The sequence below is a fragment of the Cryptotermes secundus genome, unplaced genomic scaffold (genome assembly GCF_002891405.2).
Source record: "Cryptotermes secundus unplaced genomic scaffold, Csec_1.0 scaffold2267, whole genome shotgun sequence".
In the NCBI taxonomy this organism is placed as follows: domain Eukaryota; kingdom Metazoa; phylum Arthropoda; class Insecta; order Blattodea; family Kalotermitidae; genus Cryptotermes; species Cryptotermes secundus.
The window spans coordinates 42,092-48,311 of record NW_019738376.1 but is presented as its reverse complement, the minus strand read 5'-3'; positions in this window follow the sequence as shown (position 1 = coordinate 48,311).

The following is a 6,220-nucleotide window of genomic DNA, read 5'->3' as shown; positions in this document are numbered from 1 at the left end:
CTGTCAAAACCCCTTCCGGGTCTTCCATAAGGAAGCAATCTTACGAGTACGTGTATTTCTGTGTAACATTTTAAATTGTATTTTGCACTTTAAAGGCATTATAGGAGGAATCTGGGGTTGAGACACAAACTTAAAGTTCTCTCCCACGCTCGAGCTAAGTCTCTGGGAGTTCTGTTTCTTGTAACCTTAATGCACAGCTGACCCTAATGCATTTTGGAGGGGAGATGTGAGTGCATTCCTGTGAACCAACTCCCAGTTTGGTCCTATAAAAGGCATGTGTGAAAACACACGGGATCAGATCTTCTGGTCATATTATAGAGGGCGAAGCTCTGCTTCTCTTCAGTTCAACTTTATACTTTGTACTTCCACCACGCTGGTCTGTTAGATCCAGTAAAGAGAGATCTCTTGTCGCAACCAAGAATACTTTGTTTTTCTTGCTTATCTACAAGTCTCCGTGATTATCCCAATTTATCGTCGAAGTCTATAACATCCTGAGGCATCGACATTGTGATGTCTAGCTGTCATCGAGAGACCACGCTTACGACATCACCGGTGGCAGCGGGTGGATAATTGCGAATAGTTGCGAATAATTGCTAATATCTTGCAAATAACATCCAACAACAGAGAAACTCACGGATGCCGACGGAAGGGCCGGGAGGACTTGGAACAGCCGAGGCATATCCAAGCCCGCTTCTCTAGCACAACGTCCCGGAGGAATCCTCAAGGGCCCGAGGTACTCGGAAGGAAGCAGCTGCTGGATCTGTGGAAGGAAGCTGTCATCAGCGGCCCCTGCTGCATCCCGAGGAACGGCAGAGGCAACCAGCCGACAGCAGCCGCCGACGCGAGAGGAGTGTGGGGACACCTCGAGGGGCATCGTTCTCATCGCTCTGAACTTCGGTCTTCCGACCACCCTTGGTTCTTCAATTTCATAAGGTTAGTCCAATTCCATTATGGCAGACGACAAAAATAATTTTATTTCTGTTGTTCAGGCTGTTAAATTAATCCCTAAAAATTTTGATGGAAATCCTAAACAATTACGTGAATTCTGTGAGGGAGTGGAATCCGCTAGACAAGTTGTGCATCCTAATAAGCAACCATTGTTATTGAAGTTCATCGAATCCAAAATCACTGGGGAAGCAAAGGATAGATTGCTAGCAAGATCAGAGAGAAATACTTGGGCGCAGGTTAAAGCTATCCTAGAGGAGAACTACGCAGTTAAGAGAACGCTCGAATATTACGCGAGCCTACTGTTTACAGCTAAGCAAGGTAACGGCGAGACAGTAGCCCAGTGGGGATCGAGAATAGATAATATGGGATTAGACCTCATGAGGGAGGCCAAGAGCAGAATTGAGAAATTAAATCCAAATGCAATAGAAGGAGGTGTTATACTTGTCTCAGAATTCATGAAGGGTACATTTGTCGCAGGATTAAAGGATGATAGGATTAAATATATTGTGAAGGCGAAAGGAGAAGAGGAATCGCTAGCACAGTTAGTGGAGACAGCCTTGCAAGAAGAAAGCGAGGTGAAGTCACAGAAATTTAAGGGAAATACAGGGAATTTAACATGGCCGAACGCAGGTTTTTCAGGAAACGCAGGAAATTTGAGAAGAGAATAGAGACCCCAGGTAAAAAGGGAGGTAAATGTAGTGACCTCTGTTAAGTGTTTTAGGTGCCAACGTACCGGCCACATAGCAAAAGATTGTAGGAGTAAGCCTACGTGTGAGAAATGCCACAGAGTAGGGCATGAGAGTAAGTACTGTAGGGCAAGGGACCCACAGGGAAATGGGCAGTAGGTCATTCTGAGCAACCGAGAATGAACCGCCCGATAGGTTGCGGAGAAAGTAATAAAGGAGGAAGTGATAATAGAGAAAGTGTTAAGAGACAAAATAATGGAAGTAAAGCTATGCATAGTTATGAGTATGAGTTTATTAAAGTGGAAAGTCAGGGGGACGCCTTTGATTTTCGGGATCCGACGGGACCATTGACACTGGGGGTTTCAAAGACGGGTCACGCAAGTGATCAAGAGAAATTACCAGTAGTCGCAGAGATTGGGGGTTCAAAGATGGGTCACAGGGATGACCAAGAGAATCCACCAAAGTTTACAGACACCAGGGGGCTCAAAGACAGGTCACTAGGTGACCAAGAGAGTTCGCTAGGTGGTGGGAATCCAAGAGGGTTCATAAATTATGAGCATGAGGGTTCACCACGGGTCACAAGATGTGATCATATAGGAATCGTAGGAAACGATTCGAAGGAATCAGAGGATTCCTTGGGGCACTACGAGGTATATGTAGTCTGTCCGCAGTTAAAGGAAGGGCTTCGGATAGCCCTGATAGATTCGGGGTCACAAATTTCATTGGTAAAAGAATCGTCTTTAATAAAGTGCAGTAAAGAAAAAGACGAAAATCGTAAGGTGTATGGGATCACTGGAGAGCATATAGAGATAAAGGGTCAAGTAAAGCTAAAAATTGAGAATACATTAGAAGCCTCAGAACAGAAATGCTATGTTGTTGACAAAATGCCGAGAAACCTAGATATAATTCTTGGTCAAGATTGGCTGGCTAATGAGGGCTATGGGTTTCAAAAGAAAACGTCGGTTATAATACCGCCATGCAGTGAGCAGGTCGTGAAATGTAAGACGTCAGAGAAAGGAATTCGCTTTATTGAGCACCAGATTACCCAACCAGGGTTAATGTGCGCATCTAGCTTAGTAAGTTGTGAAAATTTCGAATTCCCTTGTTTAATGATTAATTTGACGGATAAACCAATATGCATGACGTCAGATCCGAAATTAGAGAAACCACCAACAATGATGAGCAGGCGAGAACATGTAAATCAGACATGCAAATCAAAGAGATTAAAGTTGTTGAGTGAAAACCTAAGGTTAGACCATATCGTAGAAGGGGCGAGTGAAATTAGAAAAATCTGCGAAGAATACGTAGATATCTTTAAATTACCAGGGGATTCGTTAACCGCGACGACAGCGGCAGAACACACAATCCCAACCCCTATCATCCCAAAGGGTAGAGCGATCACATTGAGAAATTATAGGTTGCCAGTAGCGCACCAAGAAGAAATTCAAAGGCAGGTAAATCAGATGTTAGAAGAAGACATTATAACACCCAGCAACAGCGGGTGGAACTTTCCATTGTTAGTAGTCCCAAAGAAAATTGATGCATCCGGTAAAAGAAAATGGAGGATTTGCATCAATTTTAGAAAACTAAATGAAATTACAGTGGGAGATTGTTACCCCTTACCCAATATAGAGCTACTTTCCTTGGATCCTCCCAGCTCCCGTATTGACCTTCTATTTTTCCCTTATATTTCATTAACAATCAAGATCGCAAAATTTAAATTATATATTATTCCCGCCAAATACATTCTGATATAAACTGTTATTATTATCGACACTTTAGACTTAGAGGTACTCATCGATAAATATTGAAAAATTACCTATAATAATCGATAGAAAGTTTAGCATATACTAATCGATAGCGGAATATATGTTTCCGGATTGTAATATTTTCTGTTCTTGCTTCTTGCCATCTTCATCCTCGTGCTTTTAAATAATTACCAAATTGAATCCATTTTCATAATAAGTAGTGACAGTGAAAGTGAAAGTGAAAGCAACAATGCAAAAACTCCACCTCAGAAGAAAACTAAATACTTGTGTGTTTACTTGAGAAAATGGGAAGAACAATATTTATGGTTAAAGTCCGTGCCCTCCAACGTTTACAGAGCTTATCGTATACTTTGTAAATGCGAGTTCAGCATCGCTCACGGGGGTAATACCGACTGCAGACAACATTCTTGCACAGAAGGGCATAAACGAAAGGAAAGGGACATAAAAGACCTCTACAAATTTGCACCTCTTTTTCGGGAACAGCAGGAAAGACTTCAAAAACGTTGCAGGTGAGCTAGCATTGGTTTTCCATACTGTAAAACACAACATCGGCTACAGAAGTATGGATTGCACAAATAAGTTATCGAAGGATATTTTCCATGACTCTAACTTGGCTAAGAAAATGTCCTGTGGCCGAACAAAGGCAGAGGCTATTGTGAAAAATGTTCTAGAGCCAAGAAGTGTGCAAGACTTCATCAATGTGTTGAAGGATCCAGCAAAATCAAGCAACCTTTTCTCTATTGCAACTGATGCCTCCAACCACAAAAACAGAAAGATATTCCCACTGGTTGTGAGGTAACTGACCCTCTTAGTGGTGTTAAAAATAGGCTCCTGGACTTCACTGAACAAGCCGATGAAACAGCTAATGCTACCCATAATTTGATCAAGTCTTCACTTGATATACACAAGTTCGATATGAAAAATCTAACTTCATATTGTGCAGATAATGCAATGTGAATTATGGGAAGCATAATTCTGTGTTCAAACTACAAGAAGAAGATAACAAAAATTTGCTTAGAGCAAACTGCTCAAATCATATATTGCATAATGCCACAAAACATGCATCTGATGGATTAGATGTGGATATTGAAATGATAATCTTAAAAATATATGGACACTTCTCGGTATCAGCAAAAAGAAGAGAAGAGCTGAAGTCATTCTTTGATCTTGTTGATGCCGAAACGTTGGAGATTGTCTGTCATGTGCCTACTCATTGGCTTTCCCTAACATCAGCTGTGGACAGATTAATACAAAACTGATTACCTATTTTAAGTTATTTCAAAAGTGTGACTGACTGTCCAAAAATATTAAAAAAACATTTCAGTGATAAAGATCCAGAAAAGGAGTGTGTTATTGAGGCATATCTTAAATTTTTTTCCAACATTTGTGCAGTACTTGTTCAATCTGCCAAAATTCTTGAAACTGCTAACTTAGCATCATGGAATGCTACAGTGTAATGCAATGTGTAGGCAATAAAATTCAGCAGAGGATAGAGGTCAGGATTTTTGGTACTGCCATGGGAAAAATTTTAAACTGTTTGAATCCACCCCTGCAGAAATGTGCTACAAATGATTTTGTTAATTTCTACTGTTGCTTCCACAAGTACATTTCTAAGAATTTTGAGTTATCAAATGCAAATCCTGTCCATTGTCTTTTGCCATTAAATTTAAACACTGAACTTTCTTTCAGACATTTTCAAACCATTGTAAAAGAATTTAATCTTGATTTTGTAAATGAGGACAGCCTGTATGAAGAGTTTTCTAGTGCAAAAAGTGTTCTGAATGTGGTAAAAACAGGACGTATAGAACAAAGTTGGGTTAATATTTTCAGTGATTTAAGAAACAAACAAATTGATGTGCCAAACCTTATTAAGATTTTAGGCTTTGTTTTAAGCATCCCAGGCTCAAATACCCATACTGAAAGAATTTTTTCACTGATGAGCAATAAATGACTGATCACAGAAATCAATGCAGCTTAGAACTAATTAAGTCAGAGCTAATGGTAGCAATTAATTATGACTATAGTTGTAAAGAGATTTTTAAATTTGCACAAGAAGATAAAAAAATGCTTAGTTCTGCAGCATCAGTGGACAATACATATAGGTTAGGACTCAGAAACGTGCAAATTTGTAAAATTTATTCTAAACTGTGACCTATATATTATATACAATGTAAATTAATTCTTTTGTTTAATATTATCCATTCCATGAATGTTTGCTGGACTGACTCTGCGCCGCTAAAAATGCGCAAAATTTGATGTGACTAAATCTCCCTTAAATTCATGACTGAAAGTTGGTCACCCTAGATAACAGTGGTAAGAATCGATAGCAAGATCTATAAATACGACATTACAAGACGTACTTGAGAATGAGTGTGTACGATCTTAAGGGTTGACGAATAATGAACAAGGTGATAACATAAAGAAAATATATACTTCCTCACCCATGCTGCTGCTTGTAAATGAGCATTCGGTGCAAGGAGACAGAGCATCCGGCATACTCTAGCCACATGTTATTGCACTAGCTCAAATCATGAATCAGATAAAATTAAATCAAGCTGACTTCCAAGAGACTGACATGGCCAATTCCATAATACCATAATATACTTTTAAGAATTAGTAAAACTGATGTATTTTTAAAGGAAAGTTATTTTGTGTAGTTGGTCTTCCTATAACAAATCAAGTGAAATACAGTCTGTATCATGTTTTCCCTTTACCAATTAAGATAAGAAACACTAAGTTAAATTTTTCGTTTATATTGTCAGAACATCAGTCTTTGTCAGTAGATATAGCTAAGCAGTATTACGCTAAGGTAGACAA